This window comes from Cryptotermes secundus, unplaced genomic scaffold, assembly GCF_002891405.2.
Source record: "Cryptotermes secundus unplaced genomic scaffold, Csec_1.0 scaffold1084, whole genome shotgun sequence".
Taxonomy (NCBI): Eukaryota; Metazoa; Arthropoda; class Insecta; order Blattodea; family Kalotermitidae; genus Cryptotermes; species Cryptotermes secundus.
Window position 1 is genome coordinate 478,433 of NW_019724603.1, and position 24,790 is coordinate 503,222.

The window sequence follows — 24,790 nt, forward strand, 5'->3', positions numbered from 1 at the left end:
TTAAAATTCATTATTCACTATCGCCTAACAACTCGACGTTACATAATCTGAGTTACTGACAAGTGTCGTTAAATAGACTACAAATAAAACGAACAAGCACCATCAACTACATAGACACCAGGGACAGTCGGTATAAATAGGACACAAGTGGATATAAAACATGTGATATTCGAACCTGGGAAAAAACATTTATTTCTCGACATATCCTCCACCAACATTGACACACTTGTCCCGTCGCTTTATGAGTACGTCGAAACCCGCAGCGTAGAAGTCTTTTGACTGTTGTCTCAGCCACTTCCCCATCTGATCGAGCATCATCTGCGACATTCGAAAGTCCATGAGAAAATTTTTTCTGCCCGGATGTGAATCGCTTTACGCGACAAAAACTTCCCACTGTAAGCAGGAAACACGTCTTTATTAATAAACTTTGCATTGAGTTCTTCGCCCACAAAAAAAAACACAACAAAACGCTGCTTTACGGTGGTAAAAACACCTCAAGCACGGTCGCCATATTGACTACTAAAACTAGCCCCTGCATATGCGCGTCTGCTACCTAGACTGTCAAGAAGCTGGACGGTACTGCTACCTAGTGGTATACACAGAAACTTACTACGTCCATTACAGCCGTTTTACTTCCATTTGAGACCTATTTACTGACTCTGCATCGTGCATGTACATATACGTGTAACCAGAGCAACATGGCTATGCTAGGCTTCTCTCATTTTCTCGCTGCGTTAAAAATATCCGCCATGTAGAATAAGGGAACCGGGATACCTCAGTCGGTATAGTCACTAGGCTGTGGGCTGCACGGACGAGGAGTCGATGTTCGATTCTTGACAGGGTTAAAAGGTTTCTTTCTGTTCTCCATAACGTTCGGACCGGCTCTTGGGGGTCTACCCAGCGTCTTATACAATTGGTTCCCAGGGTAAAGCGGCCGGAGCGTGAAGCTGATCTCTCAACTCCCACTAGTGCCGAGGTCAAGAAAAACGTGGATCTATACATCCACTCCTCCATACGCTTTCATGGTGTAGTGCTTAATTAGTTAAGCGCAGGGACAACTTTACCTTTACCTTACGGATCTCTTAAGAAAATCTCTGCCCCCCCCCCCGATTGACCAAACCAATCAAATTTCTGATCAGAAGACCACATGACTTGGGCACTCGGATCCCCTGCTTACAGTGAGCGTTGATAGCACGGGCAATTTCCCTGGGGGTGAAGCTGATCACTCACCTCCATACAGCGCTCAACATGTCTTCCTGGTGTGATTCTTAACTAAGTATGACCTTCATTTTTATCAGTAATTACAAACATACGCCAGCCTATTAGGATTTCATGCTTTCATGGGTTAAAGCAACACGAAAAGAACTTATGAGAACTAATACGTCGGTCCGGTAAACTGTTGCTGGCCCTCGCCAGCACCATAATTCTTGACTTCGAGTCCCGCGTGACACGTGACCGGAAGTAACTAATCGCCAGCTTTCCTTATACTACACACTGAGTATCTGACGCGACGCAGAGCGCACAGAAAACACCGCGCCCAACAGTGCTCCTATTGTTGCTTGTGTATCCGTTACGGACTTGTTTACAGATGAAGGGGATAAACGGCCGCGCCATAGCTCATGCGGTTAGTCGCTGGCTTCCCACCGCGGCGGCCCGGGTTCGATCTCGGGTCTGGTCAAGTGAGATTTGTGGCGGACAAAGTGGCGCTGGGGCACGTTTCTCCGAGTACTTCGGTTTCCCCTGCCAATCTTCATTCCACCAACTGCTCCACAATCACCCTCACCTATCATCTGGGGCTGGTACAATAGGCCAGAGTGGCCGCAGTACAAGGGACTTAGTCCCACCCCACTAGCAAAAAAAAAAGTCACAAAGACTGCAAGGTGAACTCATAAGCCTCCTTTTATTATTTTTTTTTCAAAATAAAGAAAGTAGGGTAAGAAGGAAATGCCCACGATGAGCAAATGGTTATGACGAAAATATCTAATTTAGCTGCACTGAACAGTACCCGGGCCGATCCCAGTGGCCGCGCAGCCTAAGACATGAACTGTCTTTGCTCGCTCGAACGCTGGGATCGTGGGTTCGAATCCCTCTCAAGGCATAAATATCTATGTGCGTTTATTCTGTTTGTGTTGTCCTGTGTGTAGGTAGGTAGGAGTCATACCGACTTTGTATGAGATTAAGAGACTGAAAAAGAGGCCAAGGTCCAAAAAACGGCTGTAGAACCATAGACAGAACAAGACTAACAGAGAACGTTTGCCCAAACCGATCATTAACTAATGTTATATTTTAGCGTCCTGTTGCACTGATTTATGTCCATGATTTATTCTGACCGTCTTACAGTGCATACATTTAATCACCTTACTCTTCTCTCTTGCACTACATGTTTCAGCACTAAAGTGCCATCTTCAGGTGCTTTTCGATGTACGTCGAACTACTTCATTGCATGCCCTGTTGTCTTTATACTAAAATAACTAAAATATATTGTCGCGTATTGGGCGTATAACGCGACAAATAACTTCACGCCGTATTTGATGTAGCGAATTTTATTTCACATTCGCACTTACAATCACCCAAATTACAGATTTACGATTACTGCTATCTGCAGTATCACAATCAGTACACTCCAAATGCCACAATACAACTGACTAGTTGCTGGCTAACTCGGAACTAACTCGGAGGTAGCTCGAGGACTGACTCGGAGGTAGCTCCAGGACTCACTGACTGACTGACTGACTGACTGACTGACTGACTGACTGACTGACTGTGAATAGCCTTCGCTGCTCCTTATGTAGCCTTGATCGGACAATTGTCGTCTGGTGCCNAGGTAGGGGTCAACATGTCACAATATATTCGTCATATATATTGATAAATTTTAAATATTAAAAATATTGAAACTGTTCAGGATTTGTCACGCAGTCACAGGAGCAAGACACAACACAAAGCACAATACACACATGAAAGTAGGAAGAATACTCCGATAGAAGAAGATAGGTGTGACTCGCGTATTGAGATACGGCATAAGGGTGACAAATCCTGAACAGTCTCAATATTTTTAATATTTAAAATTTATCAATATATATGACGAATATATATTTTAGTTATTTTAGTATAAAGACAACAGGGCATGCAATGAAGTAGTTCGACGTACATCGAAAAGCACCTGAAGATGGCACTTTAGTGCTGAAACATGTAGTGCAAGAGAGAAGGGTAAGGTGAATAAATGTATGCACTGTAAGACGGTCAGAATAAATCATGGACGATCATTAACTAGACAGAGTCCTTCCATCCGATTATCACAAATTATGAACTTACGGTCTTTTGGGATGTGACACCGTGTATTTCTTGTGGTTTACTTTACGTCGCATTCACAATATGCATTGTATAGTACCAAATGTCACTGACAATTCATGAACAATTAGACCAAGTCCCTTGTACTGTGGCCACTTCTGGCCTATTGTACCAGCCCCAGATGATAGGTGAGGGTGATTGTGGAGCAATTGGTAGAATGAAGATTGGCAGGGGAAATCGAAGTACTCGGAGAAAACCTGCCCCAGCGCCACTTTGTCCACCACAAATCCCACTTGACCAGACCCGGGATCGAACCCGGGCCGCCGCGGTGGGAAGCCAGCGACTAACCGCTTGAGCTATGGCGCGGCCAATTTGAGGGTAAGTTCTAAAAGTTTGTGACGACGGTACATCAGTACGAATATTATGTTTCTGGACATTATCCATCGTCTTGTCTTTATCTAAAAGCCGTCCTGTTTATTGTTCAAAACACAACGTTTCGGAGACTCCGTCTTCAGGTAAAACCTACTCAGTTGGGCCCAATCGATACAGCTAGTCCGTCTCCGGACCTAATTCGAGGGTATTTGAAAGGAAGGCACCGTGATATAAGCGAGACAGTATCCCTAAAATTTAGACTGGGAGGGCCGAGTAATACCACGAACCTCACTCAGGATAGCTTTTGTCCCAGTTGATATTCGAACCAAACACACCCAAAGTAAAAATCTTCAGTGTTGCCGTTAGGAGGCCGTTTAGTTTCGTAGATTGACATTAAAACCAGCGGATAAAATTATTTGTCACATTTCACGGTCAACCCTGAAGATAGAGGCAGTATAGTCCTCCGAAACTCCGATACCCATCGCGTAGCGTCTCGATGTTGTTGGTCGTGACTATATAAAGTCTCGTCACTTCTATGTAGGACGGACGTAGGAAGCCACGTGTCAAAAATGTCCAGGAAGTGCTAGCTCGGCTATTCAAGTATAAAGGGATCATAATGAATCTGGGCATTAGTAACGTTTATAACTCTTCCTCTATAAGAGTAAAAAAAAAGCAAAGCTATCCTTGCAACAGGCCGTGAAGGCCCATAGGTTTGTGAGATGTCGAGGCTCCCACATTATCTAGACAATCGGCTCACAGATGGCGGGGAAGTTAAGTAAAGCCATCCCGGTAACAGGCCGTGGAGACCCATTGGGTTGTGAGACGTCGAGGCTCCCACATCATCTAGACCAGCCATGTTAAACATGCGGCCCCCATAGCCACAAAGTGNAGGGTAAGTTCTAAAAGTTTGTGACGACGGTACATCAGTACGAATATTATGTTTCTGGACATTATCCATCGTCTTGTCTTTATCTAAAAGCCGTCCTGTTTATTGTTCAAAACACAACGTTTCGGAGACTCCGTCTTCAGGTAAAACCTACTCAGTTGGGCCCAATCGATACAGCTAGTCCGTCTCCGGACCTAATTCGAGGGTATTTGAAAGGAAGGCACCGTGATATAAGCGAGACAGTATCCCTAAAATTTAGACTGGGAGGGCCGAGTAATACCACGAACCTCACTCAGGATAGCTTTTGTCCCAGTTGATATTCGAACCAAACACACCCAAAGTAAAAATCTTCAGTGTTGCCGTTAGGAGGCCGTTTAGTTTCGTAGATTGACATTAAAACCAGCGGATAAAATTATTTGTCACATTTCACGGTCAACCCTGAAGATAGAGGCAGTATAGTCCTCCGAAACTCCGATACCCATCGCGTAGCGTCTCGATGTTGTTGGTCGTGACTATATAAAGTCTCGTCACTTCTATGTAGGACGGACGTAGGAAGCCACGTGTCAAAAATGTCCAGGAAGTGCTAGCTCGGCTATTCAAGTATAAAGGGATCATAATGAATCTGGGCATTAGTAACGTTTATAACTCTTCCTCTATAAGAGTAAAAAAAAAGCAAAGCTATCCTTGCAACAGGCCGTGAAGGCCCATAGGTTTGTGAGATGTCGAGGCTCCCACATTATCTAGACAATCGGCTCACAGATGGCGGGGAAGTTAAGTAAAGCCATCCCGGTAACAGGCCGTGGAGACCCATTGGGTTGTGAGACGTCGAGGCTCCCACATCATCTAGACCAGCCATGTTAAACATGCGGCCCCCATAGCCACAAAGTGCGGCCCCTCAACTTTTAGAGCTAACTGATATCAAAATCAATATTAAAATTTTAGTACAAATATTTTTTTAAAGACAATTTTCCAACACACCAGAAGAAAAGTCTCACGCAGACATAAAGTAGCAGGGTGCAGGAAAAGTGATTCTGAGAATTGCAGAAGGGTTTGTCCAACTAACGGCTTGTAAAGTTCGTGAAGGACAAACTGTTGTATTTCAGAAGGTTAATGCACTAAAATCCGCACAGCCTCACCACCCCAAGTATTTCCAAGGATCCCTTTTGGAGGCGTAGTATGAATGCAAGGAGGGTAGCAATGACAGACAAGTGCAAGGGATTTCTACCTTCAAAACTAGCTTGCAACCCCCAGTCATTGTCTAATGGGCTGCTAGTAAACTTTCACTTTTATGACCATTGAGACAAGATACACCTTCCTACTAGTCCGGTAGTCTCTTGTACATTGTCATTCAGTTCATTTTCACACAGCAACAGGTGCTGATGTTACATTGTGATGAACGTATAAAGGTTATAATTAAACATTAAATTATCCTTGTACTGCGGCCACTTCTGGCCTATTGTACCAGCCCCAGATGATAGGTGAGGGTGATTGTGGAGCAGCTGGTGGAATGAAGAGTGGCATGGGAAACCGAAGTACTCGGAGAAAACCTACCCCAGCGCCACTTTGTCCACCACAAATCCCACTTGACCAGACCCAGGAACGAACCCGGGCCACCGCTGTGGGAAGCCAGCGACTAACCTCTTGAGCTATGGCGCGGCCCATGTTAGACCTAATTTGAAACTCCAGTAGGCATTGTATCTTTTCAGAAGGCCTACATAAAATGGCGTCTAGATTCATTTTAATTTACCTGTCAAGAATGACAAGAACTTGTTCGCTGATTTCTTCCTGACCATAGAACGTCTACAGCAGGCATATCAAACTCAACTTGTACAGAGGGCCACCTCAACCCTATAAATAATAGTCCAGGGCCGCACTTCAAAATAAAAATATACATTAGATTTTGATACAAGGAAATTTAATTATATTTATTATTTAGGAATAATTTCAATATAATTACCTAAAGTGGAACACATATTTTGCCCACAAATCAAACATGTAATTTTACCTTCTATTTCACAACAGAAATAAGTGATTTCCCATTTTTCTTGAAAAACATGGCGCTCACTTTCAATACTTCTTTTTTTGCTACTTGAATTTTTTTAAAGCGACATTGCCCTTTAAAAGTTACTGTACATATACAAGAAAACTCGTAGTTGATAATTTAATGTTTAATTATAACCTTTATACGTTCATCACAATGTAACATCAGCACCTGTCGCTGTGTGAAAATGAACTGAATGACAATGTACAAGAGACTACCGGACTAGTAGGAAGGTGTATCTTGTCTCAATGGTCATAAAAGTGAAAGTTTGCTAGCAGCCCATTAGACAATGGCTGGGGGTTGCAAGCTAGTTTTGAAGGTAGAAATCCCTTGCACTTGTCTGTCAGTTTCCCCCCTCCTTACATTCTTCCTACGCCTCCAAAAGGGATTCTTGGAAATACTTGGGGTGGTGAGGCTGTGCAGATTTTAGTGCATTAACCTTCTGAAATACAATAGTTTGTCCTTCACGAACTTTAAAAACCGTTAGTTGGACAAACCCTTCTGCAATTCTCAGAATCACTTTTCCTGCAGCCCGCTAGTTTATATCTGCGTGAGATTTCTTGTCTTCTGGTCTGTTGGGAAATTGTCTTTACAAAAATATTTGTAGTAAAATTTTAATATTTATTTTGATATCAGTTAGCTCTAAAAGTTGAGGGGCCGCACTTTGTGGCTATGGGGGCCGCATGTTTGACACGGCTGGTCTACAGTAATGCAATGTGTATTACGCCGCGTAGACCGCTGAAAGTCAATCGACGTTTCGAAGGAATATGTCGCTTCCATATTCAAGATAGACGAATAAGCTGCGTAAGAAACCAGTGTGAAGGTGAGTGGCTGCGTCTGTTGACTTTCAACGAACTACACGGCGCTATATCCCAGAAGATAACCACCGCTGTGAGAAACTCAAATCATACAAGTGTACTCTTTGCAAAGCCTACAAGTTCTTTTTGAACAGCAGCAATGCTATTGCCTATATACACCCTTTTCATAACAAATTTCTTCTCTTAATAATTTCTTCTAAATAATTCCATTCTATGTTGACCTGTTTGTTTTGACCAGGAGTGCCTTTCTCTGGAATCAACCTATAACAAACAGGATTCCCGTATTAATATTTTCAGTTTACCGTTGATTTTAACGGGTTGATCTCCAGTAACAAGTTAAAGAGCTGTAGCAATTCCTAGGCGATCACTCGCGTTTATTTTATTACTTCTAAAATATTTAAGACTTAGAGGAAAAACTTACTGGAAACAGAATGCGTGTTATCTTTTTGACTGCAACTTTAGTTGGAAAAATTTGTCGATCCGATAAATATTTGGAGAATTACGCTCACAGATTTCACGCAAAATTTCTCTTATTGTCCGATTCTACCTTAAACTGCAATGTATCGACAAATGTTCGTAAAACTCCCCTCCTCTGTGTCCCTCTGTCCGTACTGCATATTTTTCAACAACCAGCTCACTCGTAAATATTATGAAGGTAGCAGTTTCTCCCGAAACGTTTATAATTATCAGACTACACAGCGTCACTTCAACTCTCAGATTTTGCCTAATGCACTGACGTTACTACTCACTTACTCACTCACTCATAGAGCTAAGCCCTTCTTGAGAAGCTGCCAGTTGTGCAGCATTTTATGGAACCCGAAGGTTCATTGCCGTGTTCACAAGAGCCCTCCACTGGTCCCTAACCTGAGCCAGATCAATCCTATCCTATCTCTAATATGCATTTTAATAGTACCCACCCACCTACTTGTTGGTCTTCCTACTGGCTTTTCCCATCAATATCCTACGTGCATTCCTCTTCCTCTCCATTTGTGCTACATGCCTGCCCATCTCATCCTCCTTGATTTCATCATTCTAATTGTACTTGGCGAAGAGTACAAGTTCTGAAGATCCTCATTATGTACTTTTCCCCAGCCTCCTGTCACTTCATCTCTCTTCGGTCCAAATATTCTCCTCAGCACCCGGTTCTGAAACACCCTCAGTCTACGTTCCTCCCTCAATGTCACAGACCAAGTTTCATACCCATAAAGCACAGAGCCACAGACGTTACCACTATTCGTTGCAAATCGCCTCGCTGCATTTCGGTTCTTAAGGCGACTGCGCCAATCATGATTTAGACTCGTCGTTAAACAACTAAATTACAAAATAATACGGGTAAAGGTGAAGTTATCCCTGTAACGGACCATGGAGGCCCACAGGGCTGAGACGTCGAGGTTCCCACATGTCCTAGACAATCAGCTCACAGGTGGCGTTTATAAAGATACATATAAACACATGAGATATATGATTAGCCTACGCGGCATGCGAACATGTTTCACGATGAACAGTACATTGTTGAGGGTGCGTCATGGTCAGATAGTGACGCAGATCGTTACGTCATCATTAGAGTCACTAATATTCTACTCTTATCTCACAAGAGGAACCAGAATCCTCATAAGGGAAATCTTGCTGAAGCCACAACTTTTCTTCTGTAAGATCGCAGCTCAAGGTACGACGTACCCTCAGAGACGTTTTATAGACTTAGTATAGAACCCATCCCACATCACAGATTTCAGAACCTCAAATTAACCGCCCCTCCCTTCCGCGCCGGCGCAGTAACAATGAAAGAGCAAGCAGGAATGGAGGTTTAAGCTTCATGCCCGGCCGCTTTGCCCCGGGTACACAATGGATGGCCGGATGGACCACAGAGCCGGTCTGGACGCCGTGGCGTGACAAATATCTCTTGCCCTTGCCGGAAGTCGAACCCTGACCGCCCTGCCCGTTGCCCCTCGTTATGCTGACAGAGCTATCCCGGCTCCAGTACACCAAGAAGTAGCAGGTGTTTGCGTGTTCTTTGTACGGGTAGATAAAAGACCAGGACTTATCTCCAATTACATATAATGTAACCGTTTTGTGAGCACTGAACATATCAACACGAACTATATAAATAATAAACATCGAATATTTGCACTAGCAGAGGCATTAGTCACTTACCATGCAGCAGCACTAAGAATCTGCAACTTAGGAAGATAATGACACTAATGGAACACGATACCAGAGAACACAGGACAGCGTATGCTTCAGGCTGTTTAGTTTCACGCGATAACTAGGTCTAACAAACTTCTAACACACATCGTCTCTCTCAACTGTAATTGAACATGCGATGTCTGAGGCTGTCTGAATTACACTTAACCTTAAAACTGCAATGGTGCGAGAACTCCCGCCTTATACACGCGCCTGTGATGCTCGGATCGAATATTTCGACGTTTACAAAAATTGCCATATCCGACAGCAGCATGCGACATCTGTTGGCGTTTTATCTTAACTACAAAGAAACATCTGTAGGAAATTTACGGACGTTCGTTTTGCTTCCGTGCACGAGGGATAGCGGACTGTTGTTATAATGCACTGCCGGGCGGCGGGGGAGGGAAGCCATCACACCTTTACGATCGTAATAATAATAAATAAGTAACCTCTCAGGGATAAGAGAAGACCTGTCATCTGGACTCCGTTAATTACACTTAAGCCAGAACTATAGCCAACTGTATAGCTGACTGACACCCGCCCCCTAGACTCAAACAACCATCAGCCCTCCGTCTATTACGGGGACAAGGGCGCGTCATTGTCAGTTGGTGACGCAGACGGTTACGTCATCATTAGAAAGTTACCAGATTCCATTTTCAACATACTTGCAAATACTGATATGCAGTTGGAAAATTAAAGCATAATTATACAAGGCGTTTCTTCTGTAAGACTGCGCACTCAGACCAAGATTCGTAGGACAGACAGAATTGAATAGGGGATTAGTTTTCTTTTTTTAGTTTCTTGGTGTGGGGTGAAGCTGAGTTCCCTCGGTACGCCGGCCACCGTTTGGCCTATTGCACCAGCCCCGGATGATAATGATGAAGCTGATGAGTGTGCAGCAGCAGGTGGAATGAGAATTGGTAGGGGAAACCGAAATACTTGGAGAAAACCTGCCCCAATGCCACTTTGTCCACCACAAATCCCACACGACCTGACCCCAGCTCGCCGGGGTGGGAAGCCGGCGAGTAACCGCCTGAACTATGGTACGGCCTAATAGGGGAATAGCTAGAGAGTTTATACATCTGTGTATTATTCATCCATGAATTTTGAGGCACTCTGATTTGACAAATAAAGCAGCCATTTCCAGGGTTATATGTGCTACACAGAGTGAAAGCGTAAGCGTGTAAGCTCTCCATACTATGGTTACTTGTTTTCAGAATAATAGAAAATGTTCAATACGTATATATCCTCTCTCCTGCAAACCAAGTAAGTTTAGGAAAAGGGATAGGAAAGTGATAAATAAGGCGAAGTGAAGGTGTGGGGGAAATAACCCAAAAATTCAGTGGCGTGAAGTGGACTTGTGGTGAGGATGGGAAGGGTACGTAAGTGTAGTGAAGTGGACTTGTGGTGAGGATGGGAAGGGTACGCAAGCGTAGTGAAGTGGACTTGTGATGAGGATGTGAAGCGTACGTAAGCGTAGTGAAGTGGAATGAAGGGAAGGTCGTGGTCATGACATTACGTATTCCATTACTGTTACTTTTTACTTTATAGAATACTTATTTTTTATTAATATTAATTTATATAACTGTAGATGTAATTTTATTTGTTGTAGTTGTAATCGTATTTGCATTGCATTCATTGTGTGTAGTGTCCTTTATTGCTTGTGTAGTTTTGTGTGCTGTGTTTTGCTTCAGCGTGGTGTGTTATTTTGTGTTGCGTCTTACTGCAGTATAACTGCCACCGGGTAAAAACCCATTTACTTAAACATGGAGATGAGCCCTTCCGGAGTAGCCGCCAATTCTGCAGCTACTCAAGATTTCCCAGAATTTTATGGAGCCCGAAGTTTCATTACAGTGTTCACAAGAGCCCTCCACTGGTCCCTATCCTGAGCCAGATCAATCCAATCCATACTATCCCATTCCATCCTATCTCTCTAAGATACATTTTAATATTGTCCACCCACCTATTCCTTAGCCTTCCCAGTGATCTCTTTCCATCTGGCTTTCCCACCATTATCCTATATGCATTCCTCTTTGACCCCATTTGTGCTACATGCCCTGCCAACCACATCCTCCTTAACTTGATCATTCTAATTATTCCTGGAGAAGCATACAAGTTATGAAGCTCCTCATTATGCAGTTTTCTGGAACATTTCATCTCTCTTCGGACCAAATATTCTCCTCAACACCCTGTTCTCAAACACCCTCGGTCTATGTTCCTCCCTTAATGTCAGAGGACCAATTTTCACACCCATACAGAACCACAGTTAAAATTATTGTTCTGTATATTCTAATTTTTATGTGCTTTGACGGCAGACGAGAAGACAAAAGGTTCTGGACTGAATGGTAGCAAGCATTACCCGAGTTCAATCTCCTCTTAATTTCCTCCTGAATCATGTTTTGATTTGTTATCGTCGTTCCCAAATATCTGAACTGTGCCACATTTTCAAAACATCTGTTTCCTATCTGTATGTCACGATTTTGCCCTGCATTTTGGTGACGAGACAGGAACATACACATAACTTATAGTTTTCTCGTTGTTTACTTCTAGACCAACCCCCTTACTAGCGTCAAAATTTGTGTGTTTCTCTTTATGGTATCTACATTATCTCCAGTAGATTCACATCATCAGCACAGACCAACAGCTGATGTCTCCCGTTTAAGTTCAGTCCCACCTGGTTTTCCTGGACCTTCCTAATGGCATATTCTAAAGTAAAGTAGTGGAGTGTAAAGTAAAGCAGTGGCGATAAAGCATCCCCTTGTTTTAAGCCATTCTGGATAGGAAATTTATCGGACAAATGTTTACCTATACGGACTTTACTATATGATAATAGTTCGTAGTTAAAATAAAATAGAATAATAATAACAACGTCGAATAGTGCAGGCTATCAATAATCAAACGATGGACGCTTCACAACTACAATAGGTGTTTCCAGAGGCCTCCATCCATTTCGAGGCAGGAGGTAGCGCTACGCACGGCAATCACTTGTCGGCATCGCCTGCTGTCACATCTGTAGTACTTGGTGTTGCCTTGCCATGAGAGACTGCGTAAACTTGCACCATCAGGAAGAATTAATCAGAATTTGATTCGGCGACAAAGGAAGCCATGCAATCGGCCCTCGAACCCCGATCCATCTTCCTGTACATGTCGCATTCAACAACTACCGGACATCTTCCCTGCAGTAGGCTGGGAATCGGTCGTGTTGAAACCACAACCTCTGCCTCAGGCACAACTGCAGGCAGGACCAGCAGAACAGTTTTCAGAAAATCATGATATCGCCGAGCAGTCAGCAGATGGGTGCCCACGATTCCAGCCCAAACACTGACACTGAGGCGGATTTGATACCCACATTCGCAAAGAGCATGTCCAAAGATGATTGATGTGGAAGTTGAACACTCTCTCACGTGTAAAACATGCTTGGTCCGTACACAGAAAATTGTGTAAAAGGAGCTGATCTGCTGCGTGCTGATGTTGAAGCCATTCGCAAAAACACATCCATAGATGACGACCGTCCAGAAACAGACGTGAGCTCTGCTAGAAGTGCTATGGATGAAACTGATCGTCATGAAGTACTTCGAGGACACTCGTTTGGTATAGTTCCAGCTCTCGAGCGATTTCGCACGAGCTTCACGGCTCCGGTTTCACGTCTTCATTGGGTGGTGGCCGTACTATCCGTGGGCGACCATCACTGATCTGGGTCGTAAGTGTTACTCTTCCCGTCTCTCAGAGAAGCTGTTCCAATCATCGAAACACTTTATGGTCTCGATGACGTCGACCATGATAACATAGCGCCAATTCCCGTGCAGCGGTATCGGCTTCACTACTACAGGTACCGAGGTTGTCGCATTAATCGCCAAGTGCGTAGTCCATGATCATTGCAACACAACTGACCCCCTGCTCTTCACTGTGTCTTGAATGCACATTACGCAAAATGTACTGTCACGTGTTCGGGGTTCCGTGACTAATAATTGTGGATTCTGTATTTGAAGATTCAGCTTATTTGACGTCCCTAACACAATTACACTCTGTTATAAGAATTCAGACATGCAACTCCTTCTGGATACCGAATCCCCCACTGTTGTCTGCATCTTGCACCTCTGTCTTCTGGAATTCTCTCGTATTCTGGTTCTTCTTCCGACTACTGACTTCACTTCCAAGTCAAAGTCGAAGTCAGAGTTACTTTAAGACTGGCGGTTTACCGCCAATCACTTCGCCTTGGCGTCAGGTCCCTTGAGACCCACGACCAGAGATTTTTTTCGACTGAACTCTTGCGGTAATAGTCCTTACGTAACAACTTCTCTGACGAGAAGATGGGTTTGTCTCTTATGAATACGCTTGGTCTTTCGCCAAGTGTGACTTCACTTCTGGACTTCTCAGTCTGTTATATTCGACTGTCGGACGGCCTAAAAGACGCCTTCTCGGAGGGTTCTGATTCGCGCCTTCGATGCAACGGTCTCCGGGGTATTGGTTGCCGCGGGAACTGACGTGGTCCGGTATCCGTTACCTAGGAAACTGCTACGCGAAGTACCGCTCAGCAGCCGTCGCGTCACAGTCTCTTCGTAACAAAAATACTGTACAGGAGTACGTTGCCCAATTTGACGGTGACGTGTAGCTCAAAAACTAAGCGCCTCAGGAGATACTTTGTACAACATTTTCGATTAATCGTCAAAGAGAAGTCACACTATAGATAAACTTTGCGCGAATTTCCTTTCATCCTGTATACGACATAAACTAATCTAACTTTCCTCGTGTTCCTTTACTGTCGACGAATATGAGTTTTACGTATTTAAAATTAGCGGTCCCAATAGAAACCATCCCAGCGTAACGACAGCAACCTTCTCAAAATGACACGCTTCAAGGTCACGGCAAAACCGTAAAGCGTTGCTACAGGAACAGTGGAGCTGAAAGTCTTGCGGTGCTTCTCAATCCAACCTGCCGTAACACTTTCATTTGCAACTGGATCGGTAAGCCGCTTAACTTCTCCGTTTCTTTGTTAATGTGAAACGTACCTTTACAATACATTGTTGTGGTGTTTTATAACATTCGACACAAATATCTCTGCATTTAGAAGTATTATTCACCTTCTACGTGAAAATGTACACTGCTACGAATTTACGGCCTGGGCGTTATACCACCAACAGCCACAGCTCAAGGTTCAAGCTTTAATTTTTCCATAATCAGCATCTCGTGTCTTTTGTATGATCTGGTGTTCTCACAGTGGTTGTTTGAAGAGTTCTGTCGTCTAGGACATAAAACCGTTTAGTCCGCTGAAAGTCAACCGACGTTTCGGAGATGACACCTTCCTCCGAGACGTCGGTTGACTTTCAACGACTACGCGCTTTACCACGTATATCCCAAAAGACATAACTTAAAGTGAACACACAGCATGTGCACGTGTCTTGTCTACGCGCTGATTTTATTCCGAGACAAGGTCGTGTTTCCAGAACACCACAGTTTTGTACTTGAGGACCTCAGAATGCTGTCTTCTGAGATGTGAGGCCATGTAGTCCGGTATAAATTCATCGACGTTTCGTAAGAACGCAATACCCCACATCTTCAGAGTCGATTAAGTGAAGCAAACACCAAGACGTGGGTAGCAAGAAGGTCACTCTAAAGATGGAAGCAGTACGTTCCTCAGAAACGTAGGTGAAATACTTCACCACAGGGTGGCACATGACAAAGGATAGTACTCTTCAAACAGTTTGTTTGCATAGTAATGTTGGCAATTCAGCATTCAAAAACAGGCGACTGCGCAGAAAGGTGGGAAGACACCTCATTCCGTGGCCTGACTGTATGCAACTGTAAACGTATGTCTCAAAATGATTGCAATGCCAAGGGCTATTGCAAAAGTAACATGTCTTAAACAATGCTTACATGCAATTGCGTCAAATACTTTTCCATTCGCAATATTTCAAGGAGAGGTGACAGAACTCGAGGGTGGTGGAAGCGATACCAGTGGCTCCCAACCTTCTGGTGCTACCGGCAAACTTGGGATTATTCATTTGGAGTGGGGGGGGGGTTCCAGAATTGGAACGAAACTGAAATTTATAAAAACAGCACGCCCACTTTTTAAAGTAAATCCATGAAGCTGTGCCCTTCTTGAGAAACCGCCAGTTACGCAGCTACTCAAAAATCTCCAACCATTTTGTGGAACCGGAAGGTTCATTACCGCGTTCACAAGAGCCCTCCACTGGCAGTGTGTCGCTTCTCACCACGGTATGGAACCCCCTCAGGTTGCGGATGGAGGAGCTACGAATATATTGAATAAGGAGTTACGGACAGCCAAGAAGGGGTGGTCCTCCATCTTGGTGGATTGACGTACGGATAACAACTGCTCGCCGTAGAGAATAAGTGTTACTTTTTAATATAATGTAATTAATTTTATAAAAGTCTAAAATTATCAAAAAACAAATACAGAATTTTTCTTATAAGTATCAATTTAAAGAGTATATGCCGCTGCATATTTTGCTTTACACAGCCATTTTTCTTTTCAAAGCCATATGAAGAACTTTGCGAAAGCTGGAGGTACACAGATTGAGAACGGCTGAGCTAGATGTGTTACATGCTGAGTCACACAAAATAAATCATGTAATATAAAAATTTTAATCCATATCTTATATAATTGGAAACAGTTTAACTGAGATGCGATAGGCATTCAAGGACTGAACTGAATCGCATAACCACTGGAGAGGTAAACTTATTACGAACACTCTAAAACAAAGTGATACCTAGCACAAATATTATGTTTCTGCGCATTATCCACCATTCTGTCTTTATTTAAAAGCACCAACTTGTTTAAATTACAAAACACGTTTCTGAGACTAGATTCTGTCTGTCTTCATTTGAGCCCAATCGATAGAGCTAGTCCCTATCTCCGGACACTTGTGCCAGCACCAAGATAGGGTATACAAGCCAAGCACAACACAAGCCATCTGCGAGAGCTAAGACAAAACATTAAAATATTGAAAACTCTACATCAGCCATGTCCAACGCGTAGATCGCGGGACGATTTTTGGTCGATCTCATAGGCATATAAGGAAATTATGGGTGAAAACCATGTAAATTCACTTGTAATATAATATGATTACATTCAGATTTTGAAGGGAAAATACGTATTAAAACAGTCTGTACTTTCAATTTATGTTGCTTTTATAATAAACATCACGTGTCGTGTTATTTTTACCAATATTTTTGCTTAAAGCGAGGTACGACGATAGGATGGGGTGGTAGAGCACTGGAAGTTTTGACACTAAAAAGTCGATCACAACGTGTTTGAAGCTGGACATGCCTGCTCTACACGTATGAGCCCTTGCACCAGAGAACTATCAAGATAAAATCATCACTGGAGAGATGAAATTCCCCGAATGGTACCAATACCAGAGAGAAATCCACTCAATCTATGCTGGATGGAGTTGTAGATTTGGACTTCTGGTGTGATAAAGGAAGGCCACTTGGGTAAAGTGGTAACTGCATGTATCACCTGCAGTATGCTCACACTGCGTATACGTGGGATTTTATTTCAGTAAACAGCAATAACCGGTCGGTTTCCATAAAGGAGAGGGTCGAACTGAATTTTAAGGTGCTTTTTACAAAGCAAAAAACGAAAACAGCATCCTATGTAGAAGGCGTGTCAATATTCAACCCAATATCATGCCTATACTTTCGGATAAAAAGGTAAAAGTTCCCCCTGTGATTAACTAATTAAGCACTACGCCATGAAGGCGTATGGGAGAGTGGATGTGTAGATCCACATTTTCTTGACCTCGGCACTAGCTGGCGGTGAATGGCCAGCTTCACGCCCCTGCCGCTTTACCCCCGGGGAAAGAGCCCCTGGGATCCATTGGATAGGAGGTTAGGTGGACCATAGACGACGTACAGAAGAGAAAATTCTTGACCCTATCGGGACTCGAACTCCGAACCCTCCGTCGTCCTGCCAGTAGCCAGTCGCTATACCGACTACGCTATTGTTGGGCAATTTTCTTAAAATTCGATATGGGAGTCTTTCACCAAATATCTGTAAGGCACTTCCGACTTTCAGTCATATTAATACTTAATAAAGCCCGGTTTGCCATAAATAGAGACTTCCGTGTATCCATAAACCGTTTCATAGTTTTTTAGTAAAATTCCATATCAAAGGCTCGCTAATTTGCAATTGATTTTTCCTACTGGGCTTTTAAATAGAGTTCAAAGAAGGCCGTTGGCAATTCAGGGTACTGCTTTATGGAGAACAAATTTCCCAGTCTTTATAAATGTTATATTGATGCATTTCAGGGTTCTAACCTTGGAAATTCTTCAGCTTTCGCGTTCAAGCCCTCTCTCACTGGCGACTCACTTCTTACTGATTTCTTCCCGTACAGAACTGGGTTAGTTGCCCCAGAAATCTTCTTTATAACTCCTCGGCACGGACCGCGCAGACAACACCGTTCATTCTCGTACGCTAACAGTTTCCGCGGGAAAGTGTTTACGTCACACAGCAACGGTTTGCGTAACCTCGTTTATTAAGAATCCACGATCTCAACAAGGATGTTTGTTTCGCGATCGTTACACAGCAGCGAGTTTATACGCTACACTATACTGTATGTATTTTATATATATACATATATATATATATCCTTCTGTGTGCATAAAACTAATGTAACGGTCAGATAAGAGTGTTTGAAATTATGCAATTATCGGTCACCATTGCAAAAATAAAATAAACATTCATATGTTAACATGTTGCATGAACGTAAGTAATGCAGTAGGCCACGAACGACCGATCAGTCCTTTGTTTAATTCTGTCGCTTCTACCTCGCGAGCGCTGATAATATTTTAATAAAGATATGTGAAATGTAGTATATTACATCAGCTAGTTTTCGAATGACTATTTGTGCGTGTTATTCGTGGGAGACGGTGTTAACAATCGGGCCTCAACGAATCGTTTGAAAACATGTATAACTGCAAAAGATACAATAGAAAAGGGGGGAGAAATTAATAGGAAATGATTAGACTTCCCGTTGAATTCTCAACCGGTGTTACACCAGGATCCATAGCGTTTATGTTCTAGACTCATCTGATTCGGATCGCAGACATCACACTAGCTCTCTGGCTCAAATTTTCGTGGTTTCCTTCAGTCCCTCCACACAAATACTGGGACACTCACTCGCTCACTCACTCACTCACTCACTCACTCACGGAGCTGAGCCATTCTTGAGAAGCAGCCAATTGTGCAGCTACTGATAAACTTCCCAGCATTTTATGAAACAGAAAATTCATTACCGTGTTCACAAGAGCACTCTACTTGTCCCTATCCTGAGCCAGATCAATTCAATCCATAACATCCCAGTCCATCCTATCTTTCTAAGATCCATTTTAATATTATCCACCCACCTATGTCTTGGTCTTCCCAGTGGTCTCTTTCCTTCTCATTTTCCCACCAATATCCTATATGCATTCCTCTTCTCCCCCTTCGTGTTACATGCCCTGCAAATCTCTCACTACTTGACTTGGCCAAGAGTACTGGGTCAGTATCTCGATTAAGCCACGACCACTTTACAGTCTTTTCTAATTCATCTTCCACCAATCAACCTTCCATTTAACGCTGCACAGGGGCTGACCCACACGCAAGTACAGACCTATACTCCACGTGCTGTAGCAACGAGGCAACGTCATAGCCAGAGATGTAAACAGTTACGTCATTCTTAGAAAGTCATTACGTCATATTTTCAAAACACTTTCGGTGTTCATACCACAGTGGGAAATTTAAAAGTGTTTATAACGTTGCGTACACATAGTATAACGCACTTCTCGTGTGCGTCCTGCAGTAACGCAGTGTTGTCATTTTTAAGTTCCCTCAACGTAGCAGTTGATTCGCTTGAAAGTAGAACACCCTCGTACATAGACTCTCGACTCTCGAGTTACTTTGAAGCCAGTGGCGCTGGGGCAGGTTTTCTCCGAGTACTTCGGTTTCCCCTGCCAATCTTCATTCCACCAACTGCTCTACAATCACCCTCACCTATCATCTGGGTCCAGAAGTGGCCGCAGTACAACGGACGTAGTACCAGCCCACTAGCAATAAGAAACAAATACTTTGAAGCTTGTCTCAAACGAGAAAGAGAGACGGGCAGAAATAAGCTTTGTGTAAATTCCACTGGGGGGAAGAGTTGGAAACTTAAGAGTATTAACCAACATAGCAACTACTGAATTCGGGGGGGGGGGTCTAAACTCCCTTATAAATTCTCGGAAAACACTGCATTTTGAAGATGACTCAAATCTTCGTTCACTCATGCACAACACGAAATGATTTATCAACACAAAGTAAAGTTGTCCCTGTACTTAAGTAATTAAGCACTAAGTCATGAAGGCGTATGGGAGAGTGAATGTATAGGCCCATTAGTTGTAGGTGAGTGGTCAGAGTCATTCCCTGGCCGCTTTACCCCCAAGGAAAGAGCCCCCGATACCCGTTCGGTGGACCTCGGAGCCGGTCTGGACGACGTGGAGAAGAGAAAATTCTTGACTCTGCTGGGGCTCGAACTCCGACCCCTTGGTTGTCCAGCCAGCAGCCAGTCGCTATACAGACTGAGCTATTCTTGCTCTTATCTACACACATTTTATAAATTAATTTCTTTAACAGAGTAACAGAGTAAAACACTGCTTTCTTGTAGGTTGCTTAATGACGTTGCCAACTTTAGCGGATAGAGGATGTCGCGTGGTCAGCGCAACAAATCCCCACGGCCTTTAATTTCGGTTTTCTAGACCGGAGCCGCTATTTCCTTGAAATAGCTCCTCAATTATCCTTACGAGGCTGAGTGGACTCCGTTCCAGACCCACTACTTCTCAGAAAATCTAGTAGCGTCGGGAATCGAACTTGGGCCTCTGGATCTGCAGCCAAGAACTAGACAACAGATGACTTCGCCGACAAATGGCGGTCGCTCGGTCGGTATAGTTCGCTTGCGGACTAAAACCGCGGAGTTTGTTTTATTTTTTGTCTAATGACGTTTTCACTATCCAGACTAAATAGCGTCCGAAAGTACGACTGATGGATTGCAAAGTGGTCGTAGCTTCAAGGTGGTAATATCTACACATTTCCTTATTGGAACTGTAGAAACCTTGTCAGCGCTTGTCACATTCGGTGGCAGGGCCGCGATTCCAACCAGTGACCTCTCGAATGCAATCCTACTGCAGAACGGAGGTAACCTTCTGAAGCATTCGCTTCTTCATTTAAAAATTCAGTTCTTAAAACCACGGGCGCCGGGTGCGGGTGGTGGCAGACATCTGCCCCTTCTGAATTTAAAAAACTGAAGAATATATACCACATTAACTCTAACAATTACAATTATATAATAACAAAATTATTTCTATCCTTAATAACAGCCGGATTAGCTTAGTATAAGGATGGGCGAAGCACTGAAAGGCAGGGATTCGATTCCCGGTGGGGGGGGGCGAAATATTTTTCTTTATTCGACAGTGTCCGGACTGGCTCTGGGGCCCGCTCAGCCTCCTATCAGTTGAGTACCGGGGACTGATCGGAAAGGGGTGTTAAGCTTACAACCTAACCCCCAACTAGAGCCGAGGCCAAGAATGGTGGACCCATCCTTCCATTCCCTCCATGCGTCTTCATGGCGTGGCGCTTAAAGCCCAGGGAAAATTTAAACTTTATTTCTATTCTTATTACTCCAGCGGTCAGCAAATATATTCTTACACATCTTCAAGGAAAGATTGCAAGCAAACGTTCTGCCTGTCCCCCCTTTAAAGGTAAGGTAAAGTTGTCCCTGTGCTTAATTAATTAAGGCGTATGGGGCAGTGGGTGTATAGATCCACATTTTCTTGTCCTCGGCACTAGATGGAGGTGGGTGGTCAGCTTCAAGCCCCGGCCGCTTTAACCCCGGGGAAAGGGCACCTGGTACCCATTGGATAGGAGGTTGGGTAGACCCCAGAGACAGTCTGTACGACGTGGAGAACATTCTTGACCCTACCGAGATTCGAATTCCGACCCCTTGGAGTCCCGTAGCAAGTCGCTATCCCGGCTCCCTGACTGTCCCCCTTTGGAAAAAGAAATCCTGGCTTAAGGACATAACCACCGCTCTAGCAGCCGCACGAAACAATAGACATACTGTGCGCAATGCTCGGCATGGCCTGTGTTAGAGGGACATAACCACCGCTCTAGCAGCCGCACGAAACAATAGACATACTGTGCGCAATGCTCGGCATGGCCGGTTACACGTAGTGACCACCGTGATGTGGTTTCCGACACCACCTAAGGAGTCAGAACCTTGTTTACAGATATCGCAAGAGTTTTTATATGGTTCTTAAGTATCTCTTTCAGGCAACACAAAAGGTACAAGTGCTGGATTTTTCTCTCATTGATCCTAAAGACATCAACCGCTTTAATCACAGAGGTCTCCCCCATCAGTTTTCTGCAAGATTCATATTAATGTTATCTACGTCTACTGGTCTATTTCCTTCCTTTCTTCCATGAGTTTTACATGCCTCGCCCATCTCATCCAATATATTATTATTTAAAGTTTTCAAGTTGTCCCTCTGCTTAATTAAGCACTATGCAACGAAGTCGTATGGGGGGAGTGATGTCTGGGTCCACGTATTCTTGACCTCGGCATTAGTTAGAGGTGAGTGGCCGGATTCACGCCCTGGCAGCTTTACCCATCTGATAGGAAGTTGGGTAGGCCCCATAGTCGGTCAGGAGACGTGGAGAACAGAAAATTCTTGACCTTACCGAGACTTGAACTCCAACGCCTCGATCGTCCAGCCCGTAGCCAGTCGCTATCCCGGGTCCATATAATTATTATTATTGGGTAGTAATGCTCGAGAAGGGGGCCCCACCATAGCTCAAGCGGTTAGTCGCTGGCTTCCCATAGCGGTGGACCGGGTTCAATCCCGGGTCTGGTCAAGTGGGATTTGTGGTGGACAAAGTGGCGTTGGGGCAGGTTTTCTCCGTGTACTTCGGTTTCCCCTGCCAATCTTAATTCCACCAATTGCTCCACAATCACCCTCACCTATCGTCTGGGGCTGGTACAATAGGCCACAAGTGGCCGCAGTACAAGGGACTTAGTCCCACCCCACTAGCAATAAAGAAAATGCTTGAGAAGATCATGCTTTACTGAACTGCTTTGTAAGCGTAGCCAAATTTGTTCAAAATAAACATTTGCCTAAGATAACCGCCTACAGTGAACAATGTTTTATAACGTACTATATTACTTCCAACTCTCTCCGAGAACCCCAACCCTGTTGGAAATACTTCTTCATTAAGCGTAAGAATTTCTCCTACAGTCTCAACTTCCAGCAACAGATGTGTGCAAATGTACCCGGCTTACAGCATATCGGAACGACATCCATGGGCCTCAGTATCGGAGAAGCTACCAGTATCTCAGCTACTCAAGAACTTCCCAGCATTTTATGGAACCCGAAGATTCATTACCGTGTTCACAAAAGCCCTCCATTGATCCCTATCATAAGCCAGATCAACCCAATCCACACCGCCCTATCCTGTCTCCCTTAAGATCCAGTTCAATATTATCCTCCCACCTACGTCTTGGTCTTCATAGTAGTCTCTTCCCTTCTGGCTTTCCCACCAATATCCTATATGTATTCATCTTCTTCCCATTCGTGCTACATGCCCTGTCCATCTCATCCTCCTTCACTTGATCATTCTAATTATACTTGGAGAAGAGTACAAGTTCTGAAGCTCCTCATTATGCAGTTTCCTCCAACCTCCCGTGACTTCATCTCTCTTCGGTCCAGATATCCTCAGCACCCTCAGTCTGTGTTTCTCCCTTAATATCAGAGAAAAAGTTTCACACCCATATAGAAAAAAACAACTTATATCAGACTTAATAACAACTAAACAAAAACATGTGTTCTTCGTAATCTAATGCAGTTGTTTATCTCACGCTACGGAAGCCGGCCTCTTTGATTCTCAGCATGTTCAAGGGATCTCAGACATCTGCGAAACAAAACGTTAAAGGCACGTAAAGATAATTATGATTCTAGCTGTTGAGAATGAAGCTGTGAGATGACGTCTATACTGTCAGGAGATGCAGTAGCAACGTGCCATTATACTAAAAATAAAAGTGACATGACACCTACCTCTTAAAGAACGTTGTGTGGTGATTAGCGAGTCTCTTCCGTAGATTTAACCTTCGATACACTGACAGTACTATAACCAAACGGTCTGCTTCTTCTATGCTGTTCCTTTGCTCCGTATATTGCGCTGGAATCAGATTCAGTTTCACAATTCCTTATAAAGTATCTTCGCAAAAATCAATAAAATAACAGCACTTTACGTTGCAGATCAATTAAACACTTTTATGTTACTTGTAAAAAAGACACGAACATAAAATTTGTAAATAGCAGTAGAAGAGGCGTTGTCTCACTGCCTTCACAACACTCCAGGTCTCACAAACAAATCAACAGTACAAACTGTTAACAATGTATAAACCGAAATATGAAGTACGTTTTTAAAATTGTAGATCGAAATTTTCACTCCAGGACCAGCGATAACCGTTCGCAAGGAAACAAGTGTACTAATAAGCCTAATGCAAAGGTGAGGACTTCTCTCAGCAACCTACACTAGTGAAATGGGCGGGAGAACAAGGAAAGCAATGTAACAGGCAACGCACTTGGCTATGTTAGAAGAATGGTGGTGAAAGTGATACACGCTTTGTCTTAAGCGAAAACGAACGGCAGACACACGAAATAAAAAGCAGCAGCTTACAACCCTAACCTGATACGAGCACCGCCATGCAGCAACTGAATAACGAAATGTGCAGCCGCAGACTAAAAAGATTGACCAAAGTAGGGGGACGGAGGGAGGGAATGCTAGAGGTACACAGCAAACTACTCCGCTACAACCTTGGAGTTAAAAGAGTCAACGCACAGCAGGGGTTTGTGCGAACTATAGGTACAGCACAATTCAATAGACCTCTTAAGAATATAAAGAGAAAAAAAAAACTTCTATAACGCTCAATAGGTGTACAGCGCCTATCGGAAAGAATGGTTATATTTTAAATAACAGTGGCAATTGTTCATAGACTTTGGTTCTTATGATCCCCGTATGATTTCAGTTAGTATTAATTTTACGTTTTAAAACCCGAACGGAGGCTCACAGTACAAGTCAAACCCCCCGTTTGCCCAAATCCTCGGTCAAAATTTGATGCACAATACTTTTCGGTATTCCCAAAAGCTCCTCGATGAGTCTTGCAGAAACAC

The 24,790-nt window shown here is 43.6% G+C and overlaps 1 protein-coding gene across 1 annotated transcript in view; it reads right to left on the reverse strand.

The window, feature by feature from the left end:
* The window catches only part of LOC111862520 (elongation of very long chain fatty acids protein AAEL008004), a 144,575-nt gene extending 120,229 nt beyond the window's left edge, over positions 1-24,346 (reverse strand). Inside the window, exon 1 of the mRNA XM_023847991.2 lies at positions 23,669-24,346. The gene's annotated coding sequence lies outside the window, so the exon portion shown is untranslated. The remainder of the gene's footprint in view (positions 1-23,668) is intronic.
* Positions 24,347-24,790: the final 444 nt, after the last annotated feature.